Genomic DNA, 20,845 nt, shown 5'->3' with positions numbered 1-20,845 from the left:
ACGCATCAAACAGGGCAGAGTGGACAAGGTTAAAATCTCCTTCGATCACCAGGTACTGATGGGGGGCCTCAAACAGACGGTCAAAGACCTTAGACAAAAAGGGGATTTGATTCGTGTTTGGGGCATAGACATTGCAGAGAGTGATATTCGCTCCTCTCCAAAGGCCTCGGAGGATGAGGTAGTGTCCCAATGGGTCAGAGTATAGAGATTGTAACTGGAAGGGGGAGCCTTGCTTAAAAAGGATTGCTACCCCTGCCCGTTTATGTGGGCCAGAGGCCTGGTATATGTGAGGATATTGTCGTCGTGCAAATGTCATGGTGCCCGTTTTATCAAGGTGGGTCTCCTGAATGAAAATAATGTCAGCTTTAGACTGTTTGAACTCTCGTAGCGCTAGGCTTCTCTTAACATTTGAGTTAAGGCCCTTTACGTTTAGTGAAAATATGTCAATCATGGTGGATATTTTGTGGAAAGAAACGGTAGCTTACCTAGCGGATGTGGTAGAGCCTTGGAGTATAGGAGGTCCCTATAGTGGGTCTCCATGGTGATTGCGGTTTGGAGGTCTACGACCCCCCGAACATGAACCCGGTCTCGGAGATGGGCGGTGCCCAAAAGGTTGAGAAGGGGAAGAGGAATGGGAATAGCAGTAGGAGAAGAGCAGAGAAAAAAGGACAAAAAACAGAAAAAAAACACAAAGGTTAGTACAAAATTAAGGTTAATTAACCATTCACAATATAACCCACCTATACAAAGTGATGGGGTGGGAAACTCCAGAGGGCCCCTTCTGACATAGGAGGCAAAAGTGCCATTGCCAGAAAAAGTAGAAGAAGGAGCCATTCGGAGAGCCCCGGGGGGAGGAGAGGATGGACCCAAGGAGGGGAGTGTGAGAAAGAGGAGGAGTATGGGGGGGGGGAATGGCATAACCCAGCTAGCTATGCAAGTCCTATCTAAACCTTATAGTCACAATCAAACATGTGTTGTTAACTTAAGATAGAATCTGGTTGCTGAGTAGGTCCATACTATAGATGAGTAGGATGAGCAGGATATGTCTCCGGGTTTTCAGGTACAGAAATAGGAAGAGACAGATCGTGTAAATCTGGAGTCAGACATCTAGGCGAGGAAGGAATTCAGATGAGCAGCAGTTCATCTCTGACGAGGTGGTATGGAAGGGCCTGCAGATCGCGGTCTTGTGCGTTTCCGGCCTGCGACTTGGATCCAAGGGTCTGGGCGAGGTGGGGGTGCTGGCAACGGTTCCCATCCAGGGGTAGGTGGTACCGGAATATCCAATTCTCTGCAGAAAAATTGAAGATCCTCCGGGTATCGGAGGGTTGTGGACTTTCCATCTTTTTTTGCCGTGAGGCTAAAGGGGAAACCCCAGTGATAGCGAAAGTCATGTTCCCTTAACAGGGTGAGGAGTGGTTGCAAAGATCTTCTTTGTTGAAGGGTGATCCATGAGAGGTCTGGGAAAAGTTGTAGGGAGGCCCCGTCAAAATCAATGGTATGCATGTTTCGCGCCTTTCTCATAATGTCCTCTTTGAGGGTGTAGTTGTGTACCCTGCAGATCACGTCTGGTGGGCGGGATCCTGGCCCACGGGGACGTAAAGCTCGGTGTGCCCGATCCAGCTTAACTCGCAGGTGTTACGGGCGACCTAGAATGCTATTAAAAATGGCTTGCAAAGTCACATTCAGGTCTTCTTCTTGTGTCGCCTCCGGTAGGCCTCTGACCCTAATATTGTTACGCCTACCTCTATTGTCGAGGTCCTCAAGGTGGCGTTGGAAGTCTCTAAGGGTAGTGGATTGGGTCCCCTCTGGGGTGGTAGTGAAGGGGGAGTAGTGCTGGAGTGCTTAGTTAGCAATGGGCCTTGCGGGCTCCTCGTGTGTGATTAAGCCCCCTGGGATCCTGATGGCCTTGGGGCCTGGGAAGGTGCTGGGGCCTGGACTGTGTCCCTCTGGAGGGGGAGAGAGAGGTAGCTCTGTCCCTGTGCGGTTGGCAGCGTTGTGGCAGGGAGTGGGGGTCCCATTCTGGAACATAGGAGTCCCAGGAGGGGGATGGCTGCCCGGAGGATATAGAGGGCGCAGGCCCTGTAAGGCATGGGGGAAAAGTCTGCGATAGGCTGCCCAGTATATGGCCTCCGGAGGGGGGGCCGATCGAGAGGTCAGCAGGGGGGATCGGAGAGTGGGTAGTGGGTAAGTCACCCTCGGATCCGTACCACGGAGACTTGCAGAGAAGGAGATGGAGAGATTGCTGCGTGTGGCGCCGGCGCCATCTTGGCTTCGTGGTATCCGGCCGTAGCTCCCTGCCCGAAATACTCGGTAATGAGTGGCGGGGGGACCGAGGAGGAATGGGTGGCGTGTCCTCTGGGGTCCGGTTCCTTATTTTTGCGCGGTTTGCCCATAATTAGTGGCGGAGAGGTGCAGGTTCCAGCTCTATGCAGGCAGGCCGGAGCGGGAGCTTCAGTGAGACACGTCTGCTCGGGAAGCCATCCAAGCCACGCCCCCCAATGCTGTATATTTTATTACCACTGTAGATAAAGAAGGAAAATATGTGACTTTACCAGATCCTCGGTTTTACTGGTAATTATGGACACTATTACTTTGAAGTTACCTAGTTAAATAGCGACAGGGTAAAGAGATCTGCGTGGTCAAGATCTACAGATCCTGTTCTGTGTTAAATCCAAGGTCTTCTGTTTGCTAGCCGGATTTCTTTTATAGGAAAAGTTCTTATGCAGGGATGGACTCCAAGAGTATATATTTTTTTCCTAATATAAATCATAGGAAGATAGTCTCATTTTAAATGAGGCTTTGCTCCTGGTGTTGTGCAGTATGTATATATGTGTGTTTAAATATGTTTCCTTTTCAGGGATCATCGGATCATATGTAGAGCTGGGAGGCTTTTCAGCTAGTTAGTTAGTGAGGATGTGTACAATTATATTGTGGTTTTGTTCGTGGCTGTGAACATAATGTTTTATAAGATATAAGTCTCATAATATCTTTAAACTGTCCTTTCTCTCTCTAAAGTTATGAGAAACTCAAATGCTACTCTCAGGCTTGAGAGTTACTGTTACAGTGTTCAGGACAGACGTTAGGGACAACGTCTATTGTAGTGGGGGGAGTATGTAGCGCTGGTAGATTTACAATCTACCGCAGATTAGGTAAATTTAGTAAATTGTGTGTTAGGAAGGTTAAAAGTTCGCCTCTGTTCCAGCTTGGCTAACGTTGTGTGTGCTTCCGTGCTGAACGGTGGGTGTCACTGTTGCTACTGGTCAGTGTTGGAAAGGCAACGTGTCGAAGTGTATAGATGCTCCTCTGTTTCAGGGACAAGCTCGGTGGAGGTGGTCCTCCGAGTTGCATTCTGAGAAGAGGGTATTCATGGGACAGACACCATGTTCTAGGGGTTTTTTGCAGCCACCTGCTAGCCCTTCTGTCCGACAGGTATGCATTAAGGAGCTACCTTGTGGTCCTCTGATTGGAAGGCCCACGATGCTACGGCGCAGGGGTGGGTCAAGAGGCTTGTCTGGGGCCTACCACCGTGGCCGAGGAATGGTCCTGAGCTGTCGGTCCTGTGTGACGAAGCTGGACAGCCGAGGAGATCCCAGGGGAGGACCCGTCTTGGAGAGATCATGCAGCGTGCTGGTCTATAGAGGGGCATGGTGACTCGGCTGAAGGACGTATCCAAAAGAAGTAACCATACAGCATAGTGTTGCTGGTTCGGCTTAAAGGTTCAGGCACTCTGATCCACTGAGATCACTCCATCTCAGTGGAGTGAGATGAGATCCCCCTGATGAAGACACGTGACCCTGTGTTGAACACGCGTAGGGGAGGGGCCAGGATGGAGCATGGAGCCTTTCACTCCACTGAGATGAGATGCACAGTTTATCTCTCCTGACAGGCAAACTTTGAGGCAAACTTTGGAGACTGTTATCAGATTGGTGCACTCACGCACCTTGCAAATGTGAGTACCCTAATGTGGTGAGCTTTTATTCCAATAAACATTTATAAACTATATCACACGATCCAGTTTTTCTTTTTCTTTTCCTTTATTCCTAACTGTGGAGCTGCTGCTGAATACTGTGTATCTGGATTCCATCACTGAGCCATGGGATGGCTCATAAGCGTGTTTAGATTCAGTCTCACAGCTGAGTCGCGCGCTCTGAGGTGAGCGGCTGTCCCCGGGGGGGTCACTGGATGGCACTTGAGCATGGAATTCTGAGCACTAAGCACTAAGATTAATGCACGCACGTTGGATTTTTATGAACTGTTTTTATGGACTTTATGTTAATTTCTTCCATAAATTAGACTTTAATAACCACGTATCACATCTTGGATTTGATATTCACACTCATTGTGGGGGACTTGGCACGTTGTTGTATTTTTTGCACTTATCACTGTGATGTTATTTATATATATTTTTTACACGGTAAATTTCAGATTATATAAATCATTTTTCATTTATTATATATACAGTTAGTAGTTTAATCATCACTACTCTTATTCTAACGGTATACCTCTAGTATATTATTTACACATTGCACCTTATAATCACTTTAAAAAAAAAAAAGAAAAAGGAAAAAGGAAAGAAAAAAAAAAAAAGAATACATATATCCTTTGTACCTTGCTGTGGCTGGATAAGCCGCTTATGCGGTATTTTCAGTATACCTCTTATGCATTAATGATCTCCAGATTGATATTTTCACCTTAGCGCAGCATTTTGTATACATTCAGTTTGTTTGCGCCCCCCCAAAAAAAGTTGAGCACCAGCTGCCACTGCCCCGGAGGGATGGACAATGTGGCTTTTTAGATGAAGACTTTAACAAGGATTGGCATCTATTCTCCTAATTTTGTACCAACAAGTGGATCCAGCTTATTAAACAGAGACATAGAAAGCTAGAAAAGACTAAGAAATTAGTAGGGGATCTTGAGAAAACTATCTAATTTTGCCACCTCCTGTCTTTTTGACAAATGGTATCAAGTTCTTAATGAGACCTTTAAGAAATTGAGGATAGGAGGGAACCACCCATTCGTCTAAGGCTCGCCAGTTCCTAAATGTCTTGCAGGAAAATTTCATGGTTCAGATGGTAGACGCACCAACTAGAAATAAAGCGTTACTGGATCTACTGATTACCAACAATACAGACCTGATCACCGATTTGGCAATACGGGGCAATTTAGGAAATGGCAATCACAGGTCAATTGGCTCCAGTAAAAATCACACAAATAGGAAACATAAGGGGAATACAAAGACACTAAATTTCAAAAGAGCCAAACGTCCCTAAACTACGAACTTTGCTAGAAGGCATGAATTGGGATAAAATCTTAGGAACAAGGAACATGGAGGAGAGATGGGTTTGCTTTAAGAGCATATGAAATAAGGACATTAGCCAATGCATCCTATTGGGTAATTACATTTTAAAAGAGCGAACAAAAGTCCTGGATGGCTTAACTCCAATATAAAAATGCATATAAAAGCAAAGGCCTTCAAAAAATACAAGGTTGAGGGATCATCATGAGCATTCAGACTTTATAAAGAATGCAACAAGAATGCAACAAGAAATGTAAGGGTGCAATTAGGGCGGCTAAGATAGCACACAAAAGGAACATAGCAGAGGAGAGCAAAGACAAATCCCAAGAAATTCTTTAAAGCGGGGGTCCACCTATCTATCCTTTTTTTTTTTTTTTAGTTCAGTCACAAACTTTTCTTCTCAGCATTACATACTCACATATTGTGTGTAATATGTCCACCTGTGTCAGATTTCGTCGGAAAGAATAACTTATATTATTCACTGCAGGCAATTTCCATCTTCATTGTGGGCATTTGAAGCCCACAAGCATTTATTTCCTGGATGTGGTGAATGCTGTGCTCCCAGCATTCACCGCTCATTCCCGCACATGCTCAGTGGCATCCTAGGAAGCCTGAGACTAGCTCATAGGAGTCTGGGAGAGGCTAGAAACACGCCTACTCCCACGGGAGGAGAACCAGGAAGTGCAAAGAAGAATAGAAAAATAAAAGGTAATTACGGCGATTTGAATTTTTTTAAATGGCATGTCAGCATCTAGGCAAGGAAGAGAATACATACAGATATTGTTCAAAATTTGGGTGGAACCCCGCTTTAAGTATGTAAACAGTAAAAAAGGGAGGACAGATCATATTGGCCCCATAAAGAATGAGGAAGGACATCTGGTTACAAAGGATAGAGTGATGGCAAAGGTACTGAATTTATTCTTCTCCTCAATCTTCACGAGGGATCGGGGGGGGGGCTTCAGTAACCAAAACTGCAGTGTTTATCCTCATGACACATCACAGAAAACACCTCCATGGTTAACAGAGGACAAAACTAAAATGAGACTTAGGAAACGTAACATTAATAAATCACTGGGACCAGATGGCTTGCATCCAAGGATAATTAGGGAACTCAGTCAAGTAATTGCCAGACCATTGTTCCTAATTTTTACTGAAAGTCTACTGACTGGAATGGTACCAACTGATTGGAGAAGAGACAATATAGAACAAATATTTTAAAAAGGGCCCAAAATACATCCAAGTGAATTACAGACCAGTTAGCCTAACCTCAATAGTATGTAAGCTTTTAGAGGGGATGATAAGGGACTATATACAAGATTTTAGTAATGAGAACGATATCATTAGCAGTAATCAGCATGGATTCATGAAGAATCATTCTTGCCAAACCAATCCTATTAACCTTCTATGAGGAGGTGAGTTAGCATCTAGAAAAAAGAAGGCCCGTAGACGTGGTGTTTCTGGATTTTGCAAAAGCATTTGACACAGTTCCCCATGAACGTTTACTGTACAAAATGAGGTCCGTTGGCATGGACTATAGGGTGAGTACATGGATTGAAAACTGGCTACAAGGGCAATTTCAGAGCATGGTGATAAATGGGGAGTACTTGGAATGGTCAGGGATGGGTAGTGGGGTCCCTGTTAGAAACCATGAACCAGACCGAGACAGAAGTACAGTAAAATCACACATGTATATTAATAAAAATAAAAAGGTAAATAGAGTAAGCGTAGTCAAAGCATAGCCAGAGTCCAGTAACCAGATTGGGTAGTCAGCCAAGTCAGAGTTCAGTAACCAGATCGGGTAATCAGCCAGGCCAGAAGTCAGGGATCCAAGTAGAGGAACAGCAAGCAGGATAAGGAGCCAGAAGGAATGTCAGAAAAGCCAGTCTTTAAACAGGAATGCAGGAGATGGTTTCTTGTGATGTGACCAAGTCGAAGGCAGGAATGAAGTGAGCTGGAGATCTTTAAGTAGACGGGACTGATGAGCAGATCCACAACAGCTGGTTAACTGTGGAGAGAGATGAGAGCTGGCAATTAGCCGACAGCTGAGCGGCCAGCTCAGAGAAGGAAGGGCTGAGCCAGCCCTGACAGTACCCCCCTCTTCAACAACCCCTCCCTCTCGGAGGTCCATTGGGCTTGAGGGGAAAACGTCTATAGAAATCACGGAGGAGGGCAAGAGCATGTACGTCCGAGGATGAGACCCAGGAGCATTCCTCTGGACCGTACCCCTTCCAATGCACCAGATACTGTATGCGCCCACAGAACCTATGGGAGTCAACAATGAATTGTACCTCATTTAAGTAGGCAGGACTGATGAGCAGATCCACAACAGCTGGTTAACTGTGGAGAGAGATGAGAGCTGGCAATTAGCCGACAGCTGAGCGGCCAGCTCAAAGAAGGAAGGGATGAGCCAGCCCTGACAGTACCCCCCTCCTCAACAACCCCTCCCTCTCGGAGGACCATTGGGCTTGAGGGGAAAACGTCTATAGAAATCACAGAGGAGGGCAAGAGCATGTACGTCCGAGGATGAAACCCAGGAGCGTTCCTCTGGACCGTACCCCTTCCAATGCACCAGATACTGTATGCGCCCACAGAACCTACGGGAGTCAACAATGAATTGTACCTCATACTCCTCATGGTTCTCAACCTGTATAGGGTGAGGACATGGCACCGAGGTGGTAAAGCGGTTGCAGACCAACGGTTTCAATAAAGAGACATGAAACACATTAGAGATGCCCATACTAGGAGGAAGGTCCAACTCGTAAGCCACTGGGTTAATCCTGCGAAGGATACGGAAAGGCCCAATAAACCGAGGTGCAGACTTCAGTGAGGGAACGCGAAGTCAGAGGTTGCGAGATGACAACCAGACCCTGTCCCCAACCTTCTAGGAAGGTGCAGGCAGGCGTCTGCGGTCAGCATGGAGTCTGTACCTATCATTAGCATGACGCAACACCTCCTGGACTTGTGCCCAAGTGGAACGAAGACCACAGAGATGCTCCTCTAGCGCAGGAATACTCTGCGGAACAAACGAGTCAGACAACATGGAAGGTTGAAAATTATAATTCATCCTAAACTAAGACAATCGGGAAGCAGAATTCAAGGCACTGTTGTGACCAAACTCTGCCCATGGTAATAGGTCTGACCAGTTGTGATGGTCAGAAATATAGCAATGTAGGAATTGCTCCAAGGACTGATTGGCTCGTTCTGTGGCCCCATTAGACTGCAGGTGATACGCAGAGGAGAAAGCAAGCTGAATTCCGTGCTGTGCACAAAAGGCTCGCCAGAACCGGGACACAAACTGACTACCCCTGTCCGAGACAATCACCTTGGGTAGCCCATGTAAGCAAAAGATCTCCCGAGCAAAAATGGAAGCCAGTTCCTTAGAAGTGGGCAACTTCTTAAGTGGAATACAATGACACATCTTTGAGAACTGGTCAACCACCATAAGGATAACTGTGTTGCCTTGGGAGTTGGGCAACTCCACAATGAAATCCTTAGACAGGTGGGTCCAGGTCCTCTCTCCATTGGGTATGGGTTGTAGGAGGCCCACTGGAAGGTGTTGTGGAGTCTTACTCTGAGCACACATGGAACAGGCAGCTACGAAGGCGGTTACATCAGCACGTAGACTAGGCCCCCAGAATTGTTGGTAAATGGCCCAAACGAGTTGATTCTTACCAGGGTGGCCAGCTGCCTTGGGAGAATAGTAAGTCTGGAGCACGGCAGTACGGAGACACTTTGGTACAAAGCAGTGGTCACAAGGTTTCTCAGGAGGAGCATCGACCTGTGCAGCAAGAATTTTGTCAGAACCGTAGCCAGAATACAATCAGAAGGAATCATAGGAACCGCAAACGACTCCAACTTGGAAGTGGAGGAAAATTGTTGTGACAAGGCGTCAGCCCTTACATTTTTAGTACCGGGTAAGAATGAGACAATGTAATGGAAACTTGACAAGAAAAGAGGTCGTCGCGCCCTACTTGGAGAGAGGCGTTTAGCCTCAGACAAGAATGTGAGATTCTTATGGTCAGTAAGAATGAGAACCGACACAGTGGTACCTTCGCGGAGATGTCTCCATTCTTTCAGGGCTAAAATGATTGCCAACAGCTCTCTGTCACCAATCTCGTAATTGCACTCGGCAGGTAACAATTTCTTGGAAAAGTAGCCACAAGGATGCATAGCACTCTCAGAGGTAGGACGTTGAGACAGAAGGGCGCCAACACCAGTCTCAGAAGCATCAACCTCAAGTATAAAAGGTAACGTAGGATCAGGATGTGCTGACACAGGAGCAGAAACAAAGGCAGCCTTGAGACTTTCAAAGGCCTTAATGGACTCCGGAGACCAACTCTGTGGGTTACCTTTCTTTCTGGTCATATCGGTCAGGGGCTTGACCAGAGACGAGAAGTTATGAATAAACTTCCGATAATAGTTGGCAAAACCCAGGAAACGCTGCAGAGGATGTAACCCCATGGGTCGAGGCCACTGTAGGACTGCCGAAATTTTCTCTGGGTCCATCGAAAAACCAGCAATGGAAATGACATGAATTTAACCTGTTCCCGATGGAATTCACACTTCTCCAGTTTACAATAGAGATTGTTCTCTCTTAATTTCTGAAGCACATGACAGACATCTGTGTGGTGGCTCTCCAGGGACTTGGAAAATATGAGGATATCATCGAGATAAACCACCACACATAACTGCAACAAATCTCGGAGGACATCGTTAATAAATTCCTGGAAAACTGCCGGGGTGTTACAAAGGCATTACAAAGGCCAAAAGGCATTACAAGATACTCATAATGGCCTGTTCTGGTATTAAACGCAGTTTTCCACTCGTCGCCCTCCCCAATCCTCACGAGATTGTAAGCCCCTCTTAGATCAAGCTTAGTGAAAACCATTGCTCCCTTGAGGCAGTCAAATAACTCTGTAATCAATGGGATCAGGTAGGCATTCTTAATCGTGAAACGATTGAGACCCCTATAATCAATACAAGGTCTCAGTTCACCGCTCCTCTTCTTCACAAAGAAGAAACCAGCACCAGCAGGAGACAAGAATTTGCTGATGTAACCCCGAGAAAGTGCATCTGCAACATGCTCCTCCATGGCTTTATCCTCCAAGACCAAAAAAAGGGTAAAGGTCAATTGCGCAATCATACGGCCGGTGTGGAGGCAAACTACCGGCTTGACCTTTGTCAAAGACATCGCTAAAATCACGGTACTCCATGAGTGAAGAGGTACACAGGACCTTGGCTACCTTCCTTAAGCATGTTTCACTGCATCGTGGTGACCAGAAGAGAACCTCAGCATGGAGCCAATCAAAAGAGGGGTTGTTCCTCTGTAACCAAGGATAACCAGTGGAAACTTAGGAGAGGAAATCACTTGGAATTGGATTATCTCATGGTGAAGAGCACTACAGCTATGGACAACAGAAGCATCCCATGAGTCACATGGGCAGGCTGTAGAGGTCTCCCGTCAAGAGTCTCAATGGCAAGTGGAGTGTCACATAGCTGCAGTGGAAACGAGTGCTTTGATACAAAGGCAGCATCAATGAACAGGCCTGCAGCCCCAGAGGATTATAGCCTGTATCGCGATAGACGACTTAGCCCAAGAAAGGGTGACCGAAACCAGGGGCTTATTCTTCTGGATAACTGGGGATGACACAACACCACCGGCCATGACAGGACCTCATGTTTCACTGCATTGTGGTGACCAGAAGAGAACCTCAGCATGGAGCCAATCAAAAGAGGGGTTGTTCCTCTGTAACCAAGGATAACCAGTGGAAACTTAGGAGAGGAAATCACTTGGAATTGGATTATCTCATGGTGAAGAGCACTACAGCTATGGACAACAGAAGCATCCCATGAGTCACATGGGCAGGCTGTAGAGGTCTCCCGTCAAGAGTCTCAATGGCAAGTGGAGTGTCACATAGCTGCAGTGGAAACGAGTGCTTTGATACAAAGGCAGCATCAATGAACAGGCCTGCAGCCCCAGAGGATTATAGCCTGTATCTCGATAGACGACTTAGCCCAAGAAAGGGTGACCGAAACCAGGGGCTTATTCTTCTGGATAACTGGGGATGACACAACACCACCGGTCCATGACAGGACCTCAAGGTTCGGTTGCTCCCAGGACGGGTAGGACAAGGTTTCAAAAAGTGACCTGCCTGGCCACAATAAAGGCACAATCTCTCCCTCCTCCTAAAGGCTCTCTCATCTGCAGAAGCCCAAGTGCATGGATTTATCTTCATTGACCGACTTGGTACCAGGGTGGTGAGGGAGGCACGGGTGGGACTGCAAAGCTCGGAGGCAAATACACAGGAGGCTTCCGCAAGTGCTCCTTAAAAGAAAGTCTTTCTCTGAGTGTGGTATCAATGAGGATGGCAAACGAGATCAAGCTCTCCAGCTCAGTGGGTATATCTCGGGCTGCTATCTCATACTTGATGGAATCCGAGAGACCATGAGAAAAAGCAGCCACGAGGGCCTCATTGTTCCGAGCAACCTCTGCTGCCACAGTACGGAACTCAATGGCGTAGTTGGCAAGAGTTCTCATACTCTGTTTGATGGACATGAGGCACTTGCCAGCAAAAGCGGAGCGTGCGGGAACGTCAAATACCCTTTTAAAGGAGGCCACAAACTCTAGGTAACTCAACAAAATATAAAAGAAAACACTCCTATAGCCACATCCGTATGGTTAATTGTCAAAAGAAAAAAGGGGGGTTCAACAAGGAGCCCCTAGTCGGACTTTAAGGCACAGCAAACCAAAGGGATTGTATTCAAAGTAACATTATGATAAACTTTATTAAATACATATGCATAAGTAACAAAAACATTGACAAAAAAATATAAAAATCATCTATATAAGAATATACATGATGTGAGCCCCGATGCGTCATGGACACATCGGGGCTCACATCATGTATATTCTTATATAGATGATTTTTATATTTTTTTGTCAATGTTTTTGTTATGCATATGTATTTAATAAAGTTTATCATATTGTTACTTTGAATACAATCCCTTTGGTTTGCTGTGCCTTAAAGTCTGACCAGGGGCTCCTTGCTGAACCCCCCTTTTTTTCTTCTGGGTAACTCAAGACAACAGGTTTTTGCGTCTCCCATAGAGGGTTAGCCCAGGCCAAGGCTTTCTCAGAAAGCAAAGATATCACAAACCCTACTTTGCTTCTGTCCGTGGGAAATGCCTGGTGCAGCATCTCAAAGTATATCTCAACTTGGTTGAGAAACCCTCTGCATTGAACTTGATCGCCCCCAAATCGCTGGGGAAGCAGGGCGGAACCAGACATACCTCTTATAGAAGTAATACTCAAGGCGGGTGCCTGCACAGAGACTGGCGCAGCAGCAGGGACGGCCTGCAACTCAGGTTGTACCGGAGCAGGCACAGTGGGGGATTCCAGGTAAGCCACGTGACTCAGGAGCATTTGTAACGCCATGGCAAACTGATCCATGTGGTGATCTTGCTCATCCAATCTGGAAAAAATATTACCAATAAGTGGATTGACTGTATCTTCTGAATTCATGGCCTTCGCCTACTGTCAGAAACCATGAACCAGACCGAGACAGAAATACAGTAAAATCACACTTGTTTATTAATAAAAATAAAAAGGTAAATAGAGTAAGCGTAGTCAAAGCATAGCCAGAATCCAGTAACCAGATCGGGTAGTCAGCCAAGCCAGAGTTCAGTAACCAGATCGGGTAATCAGCTAGGCCAGAAGTCAGGAATCCAAGTAGAGGAACAGCAAGCAGGATAAGGAGCCAGAAGGAATGCCAGCAAAGCCAGTCTTTATTGCTTGCTGCCTGCCCACCGTCAAATGACGGCAGAGTGGTGCAGCTCTTGTTCTGGGACGACATCCCAGAATGGCCGCTCTCGCACGCCCACGCGTGCCCACGGGGGCGCAAAGCACGGCGATTGCCGCTGTGCAGTGTTGCTAGGACACGGCACAACCCCAATCTGTGTAAAGAGCCACGAAAAGTTACTTAGTTACAAAATTTACTGACAGAAAAAAAGTAAAAAACATTTTTTTTCAAATTTTTTATTTTTTTTTTGTAAAAAATAAAAAACCCAGCAGTGATTAAATACCACCAAAAGAAAGCTCTATTTGTGTGAAGAAAATGATAAAAAAAACTTGTTTGGGTACAGTGTAGCACGTCTGCGCAATTGTCATTCAAAGTGCGACAGCGCTGAAAGCTGAAAAATGGCTTGGGCAGGAAGGGGGTATTAGTGCCTGGTAGGAAAGTGGTTACACAGGAACACAGTCGATGGTTTCTTGTGATGTGACCAAGGTGAAGGCAGGAATGAGAGCTGGCAATTAGCCGACAGCTGAGCGGCCACCTCAGAGAAGGAAGGGCTGAGCCAGCCCTGACATTCCCCCAGGGTTCTGTGCTGGGACCAATCATATTTAATTTGTTCATAAACGACCTGGAGGAAGGGGTAAAAAGTTCAATCTCTGTATTTGCAGATGATACTAAGCTAAGCAGGGCAATAACTTCTCTGCAGGATGTGGAAACCTTGCAAAAAGATCTGAACAAATTAATGGGGTGGGCAACTACATGGCAAATGAGGTTTAATGTATAAAAATTTAAAATAATGCATTTGGGTGGCAAAAATATGAATGCAATCTATACACTGGGGGAGAACCTCCTGGGAAATCTAGGATGGTAAAGGACCTGGGGGGTCCTAGTAGATAGCAGCAGCTTGGAATTGCATGCCATTGCTGAGCCTAACAAAGCAAACAGAATATTGGCATGCATTAAAAAGGGGATCAACTCCAGAGATAAAATGAAAATTCTCCCTCCCTACAAGACTCTGGTTCGGCTGCACCTAGAGTATGCTGCCCAGTTCTGGGCACCAGTCCTCAGGAAGGATGTACTGATAATGGAGCGAGTACAAAGAAGGGCAACAAAGCTAATAAAGATCCTGGAGGATATTAGTTATAAGGAAAGGTTGCGAGCACTGAACTTATTCTCTCTGGAGAAGAGGGGGTATGATTTCAATTTACAAATACCATACTGGTGACCCCACAATAGGGATAAAACTTTTTCACGGAAGGGAGTTTAACAAGACATGTGGCTACTCATTAAAATTAGAAGAAAAGAAGTTTAACCTTAAACTACGTAGAGGGTTATTTACCGTAAGAGTGGCAAGGATGTGGAATTCCTTTCCACAGGCGGTGGTCTCAGCGGGGAGCATCGATAGTTTAAAAAACTATTCGATAAGCACCTGAACGACCACAACATACTGTACAGGGATATGCAATGTAATACTGACACATAATCACACAAATAGGTTGGACTTGTGTCTTTTTTCAACCTCACCTATTATGTAACTATGTAAGGATACATTGGTACATAAAAAGCTTGGGAAGTTCGGACATAATCTGAGAGACTACAAAGAGGGTAATATTTTCCAGTGGAAGGACTCTTCGGGTCTGGCCCCCCATAGAACTAATAGATGGAAGAAAGATTCCATTCGACCTAATAATTCCCACAATAGAAACACACAGCAATAATAATAGACAGTCCCATACTAATGACAATAGGACTGTAAATTCAGTCACTTTTACTCTCGAATTACCCAAGATAATATTCATTCTCAGGTAAGCACAGTTTCTTCTCACAATACCAATGTGGGTCTGGTTGGGTCCCAGCAAATATGCTCCATATCCAGGTCCTTGCCCTCGTCTCATCCTAAAACCACACAGTCGAGTAATGATCCCACACTCCATACTATAGGAGTTGATATAGATAGACCATCTATTCTTTCAATATCTGATTCATGTTCTTGTCCTCCTAATTCTGGTGATTCGGGCTCATCCATTGTAGATAAAGATTCTTTCCCTATCCCCATAGCCAACATATTTATTCCCTTTGTGTTCCATCTTGGATGCCCCAGGATCAGACATTACTGTAGAGGGCCCAACTCAGCCCTTTTCCCCTGGTACATTGGTCTGGAAATTTTGACTCTGAGGCCAACGGTTTCTCCTTTTTAGAGAAGTCCCCCACTACCCCTCTAGAAGGAAAAAGAAAACATACTGAGGTAGACGTGGGGGAAGACGACATCAGAGTCCAAAAGAAAGACAGAAAGGAGCATTGAAAGATCCTTCCCTTATATTTATAGTTATATTTATAGTACCAATAAAATGTATAGCTTGTCCACACACACACCCTTGATGAAGCCGAACTGTCTTTGCTCTGGAAGGGCCTAAGCTTTGCCCGCTAATACATTTTTAGTTTAAGGACCTGAATCGGTTTATTATAAATTTAACTGTTAAGCGCCATTATGCCAAGAACACTTCCAAGGATCAGGTTGACTAGGATAATTCACCCTTTGAGACTGCCGATTAATTCCTTACCTTCCAGAGCCTATGGGAACTTTGGGAGGAGGGGGACATTGACAGTCAACCCCTAGAGGCCTACTTTGATCCACCGGTAGAACGTGCTCAATTCTGTCCTTGTGTATAGGGCTTTAATTTACATACAGTATGTGATAGTCGATCCTGTCCTAAGCCTAACCTGACTCATGCTGAATGTCAGGCCCTACCTACGCTCCCTGGAGAATCATCTCAGCATTACAATAAAACAAGCAGATAAGGGTGGTAGCCTTGTCATACAGAATCACAAAGATTACTTAGATGAATCCTATAGGCTCCTTTCAGATAATGATACTTATAAAGTACTGATAAAAGACCCTCTCCCAGAATTGTAGCTTGAAGTTTGGGACCTTGTTAATGAGGCTAGTAACGATGGGGTACTAAATAAAAAAGAGCAATTTTTTCTTTTACCCACTGTCAACAGTACCCTATACTTTTATCACTTACCCAAAGTGCATAAATCCCTCCAACATCCCCCGTTCCCCCCCCCCCCCCCCCGGAGACCTATTGTGGGAGGTACTAACAGTTTCACAAGTAAATTGTCTCAGTACATTGACTGTTTTTTACAGCCTATTGTTCAACAACTTCCCTCCTATATTAGGGATTGAGGTCATATCATAGTAGTCCTTCGGGACTATAGGTGGGAAAGTCATTAACTGTGGGCATTGCTTGACGTGTGTTCACTTTACACCTCCATTCCACACAAGGTTGGCATAAGGGCTTTAAATCATTTTCTTAGTACTGAATCACACATCAATTCCCGTCAGGCCCAGTTGTTGGTGGAGGGCATGAATTTCTACTTGGAGCACAACTATTTTGTGTTCCAGGAGAAATTCTATCTGTAGACCAAGGGCATGGCAATGGGTGCCAGTTTCTTCTAAAATGGGATGGGGACAAGGATCTTTTCATGTCCTTTGTTGCCCATTGTAACAGTAATAATCTGAGTTTGAGTTTTACACGTCATTGACCCAGATCGTTTGGTCTTTTTGGACTTTAAACTGTTGCATGATGCAGGTTCTATTTACACCAGGAACCACTCCAAGCTGGTTGGTGGCAACTCTTATCTTCATTATGATAGTTGCCAGTTGCCACCACCCGTGATGGAAAAAGAACATACCGAAGGGCCAGTTCCTTAGACTAAGGAGGAATTGCTCTAAACTCCAAGATTACACACTTCAAAGTGAGACATTGATTGATAAATTTAGAGAAAAAGGCTATCCTGAGGACCTTCTCACAGAGGCGTTTGAAAATAGCTTGGAGCATAGCCTCTCTAAGATCACCAGTACCGTTCCACAACAGGGTATTAGATTTAATACAGGTTTTAATAGTAACTTTAGATCAATTGCCAGTGTCATGAGGAGACACTGGTATATTTTTCAGTCTGATCCCAATCTAGGTCTCCACCCTCCGGATGCACCCCTAGTGGTCTTCAGAAGGGCCCGCACCCTAAAAAACATGGTGGCCCCTAGTATTCCCAAATCAATGTCCAGCAAACCAATAGACATTGGTTACTTCAATAAGCAGGTGGGAATTTTTCAATGTAAGAAGAGGGGCTGTTTTACTTGCCAATCTATCCCACATGGTTATTCCTCTATATCGGAAATGCCCCGTACACACGGTCGGATTTTCTGACGGAAAATGTGTGATAGGACCTTGTTGTCGGAAATTCAGACCGTGTGCAGGCTCCATCACAAATTTTCCATCGGATTTTCCGACACACAAAGTTTGAGAGCAGGCTATAAAATTTTCCGACAACAAAATCCGTTGTCGGAATTTCCGATCGTGTGTACACAAATCTGACGCACAAAGTGCCACGCATGCTCAGAATAAATAAAGAGATGAAAGCTATTGGCTACTGCCCCGTTTATAGTCCCGACGTACGTGTTTTACGTCACCGTGTTCAGAATGATCGGATTTTCCGACTACTTTGTGTGACCGTGTGTATGCAAGACAAGTTTGAGCCAACATCCGTCGGAAAAAATCCTAGGATTTTGTTGTCGGAATGTCCGATCAATGTCCGACCGTGTGTACGGGGCAATAGTTTTGGAAATATCTATTCTATAAAACAATTTATTACTATTACTTATTGTTCAGCTCAGTTCTTGATGTACGTTTTGAAATATCCTTGCAATCTGTTCTATGTGGGCTGAACGATACGTGCACTATGTATCCGAGTGGGCGAACATCGTAGGTCCATTATAAAAAGAAATTAATATAGCATGATTTCTCTCGTTTTCATGAGAATAACTATAAGGTTTTGATGGTGTTAACTATTGAACATATACCAAAAGGGTCTCTTACAGACAATGAGAGATTTATGTTATTATGTAAAAGAGAAACCCTGTGGATTTATAAATCAAATTCTCTCTCTCTCTTCCCATGGTTTGAATGAAGAGCTGGATATCTATACTATTATAGAATGATTTCCTGACAGTTTTCAGCTATTCTCCTATCCCCAAAAACCCTTTCTGTCATGGTTTGAATGTGTGTGCCTTGTTTTATATGTGTCAGTTGTTTTAGTTTGATATATATATATATATATATATATATATATATATATATATATATATATATATATAATGTTGGTGTCCTATATTTGAATAAGTTTTTTTTTTTTTAAATCTATTTTTCATCAAATTGTATTTCCATATATTGATATTTGAATGTTAACATGACAATTATTTTATCCTATCATTAATATATTAATAAATAAATAAATACATAAATATAAATATATATATATATATATATATATATATATATATATATATATATATATATATAGTACACCCCTCACGTTTTTATAAATATTTTATTATATCTTTTCATGTGACAACACTGAAGAAAATTAGTGAGTGTACAGCTTGTATAACAATGTAAATTTGCTGTCCCTTCAAAATAACTCAACACACTGCCATTAATGTCTAAACCGCTGGCAACAAAAGTGAGTACACCCCTACGAGAAAATTTCCAAATTGGGCCCAATTAGCCATTTTCCCTCCACGGTGTCATGTGACTCGTTAGTGTTACAAGGTCTCAGGTGTGAATGGGGAGCAGGTGTGTTAAATTTGGTGTTATCGCTCTCACTGGAAGTTCAATATGGCACCTCATGGCAAAGAACTGAATCTGAGGATCTGAAAAAAAGAATTGTTGCTCTACATAAAGATGGCCTGGGCTATAACAAGATTGCCAAGACCCTGAAACTGCAGCACGATGGCCAAGACCATACAGTGGTTTAACAGGACAGGTTGCACTCAGAACAGGCCTCGCCATGATTGACCAAAGAAGTTGAGTGCATGTGCTCAGCGTCATATCCAGAGGTTGTCTTTGGGAAATAGACATATGAGTGTTGCCAGCATTGCTGCAGAGGTTGAAGGGGTGGGGGGTCAGCCTGTCAGTGCTCAGACCATACGCCGCACACTGCATCAAAATGGTCTGCATGGCTGTCATCCCAGAAGGAAGCCTCTTCTAAAGATGATGCACAAGAAAGCCAGCAAGCAGTTTGCTGAAGACTGGATTACTGGAACTATGTCCTGTGGCCAAGATAAACTTATTTGGTTCAGATGGTTTCAAGCGTGTGTGGCGGCAACCAGGTGAGGAGTACAAAGACAAGTGTGTCTTGCCTATAGTCAAGCATGGTGGTGGGAGTGTCATGGTCTGGGGCTGCATGAGTGCTGCCGGCACTGGGAAGCTACAGTTCACTGAGGGAACCATGAATGCCAACATGTACTGTGACATACTGAGACAGAGTATGATCCCCTCCCTTCGGAGACTGGGCCACAGGGCAGTATAACGACCCCAAACACACCTCCAAGATGACCACAGCCTTACTAAAGAAGCTAAGGGTAAAGGTGATGGACTGGCCAAGCATGTCTCCAGACCTAAGTCCTACTGAGCATCTGTGGAGCATCCTCAAACAGAAGGTGGAGGAGAGCAAGGTCTCTAACATCCACCATCTCTGTGATGTCATCATGGAGGAGTGGAAGAGGACTCCAGTGGCAACCTGTGAAGCTCTGATGAACTCCATGCCCAAGAGGGTTAAGGCAGTGCTGGAAAATAATGGTGGCCACACAAAATATTGACACTTTGTGCCCAATTTGGACATTTTCACTTAGGGATGTACTCACTTTTGTTGCCAGCAGTTTAGACATTAATTTCTGTGTGTTGAGACAGCAAATGTACACTGTTATACAAGCTGTACACTCACTGCTTTACAATGTAGCAAAGTGCCATTTCTTCAGTGTTGTCACATGAAAAGATATAAAATATTTACAAATATGTGAGGGGTGTACTCACTTTTGTGAGATACTGTGTGTGTGTATATATATATATATATATATAATAGTGGGATTGAATGGCTGTCACACCCCCTGGTATTGTAATCAGTATGTATACTTCGATTTCCTGCCGGCTCAGATCATGTGACCTTATGAAGGGTTTAATCTCAGAAACATGTAGTCTGTTACCGACTGAGCATCGGCATTATTCTACAGGAGAGGGTCAGACTGCGGACATGCTACAGGAGAGGGTCAGAGATTGCGGACACGCTACAGGAGAGGGTCAGAAACTGCGGACATGCTACAGGAGAGGGTCAGAGACTGCGAGCATGCTACAGGAGAGGGTCAGAGACTGTGGACATGCTACAGGAGAGGGTCCGAGACTGCGAACATGCTACATGAGAGGGTCAAAGAGACTGTGGACATGCTACAGGAGAGGGACAGAGACTGCGGACATGCTACAAGAGATGACCAGAGACTGCGGGCATGCTACAGGAGGTGACCAGAGACTGCAGGCATGCTACAGGAGATGACCAGAGAACTTTCAGCAATGCCCAGCTTTACAATTGAATAACACAGCTCAGTTTCAGGAGAGCAGTCAGGCATTCTATGGGAGGGTAAGACATACCTGGCCAGCCATGCTCATATACTTTCAGAGGTCCAGGGGGCGGGGCTCTCACTCCAATCTCTGCTTTTTCTGCAGTCGCTATCTCCTCAATAAAAGCTGTATGGGGTGGGGTCAGAGCATCAGTGAAGTTCCCAGCCCTGCCCTACTGGCTGGGGAATACAGAGGTCAGGGGGAGCGGCTTCCACTCTGATTCCTGATCTTACTGCAGCCGCTCTCTCCCGAGCATACAGGCTGCATGTGGCAGGGTCAGAGCATCAGTGGAGCTCCCGGCC

Source organism: Aquarana catesbeiana, linkage group LG09 (genome assembly GCF_042186555.1).
Source record: "Aquarana catesbeiana isolate 2022-GZ linkage group LG09, ASM4218655v1, whole genome shotgun sequence".
Classification (NCBI taxonomy): Eukaryota; Metazoa; Chordata; class Amphibia; order Anura; family Ranidae; genus Aquarana; species Aquarana catesbeiana.
This window is presented reverse-complemented; position numbering follows the sequence as displayed.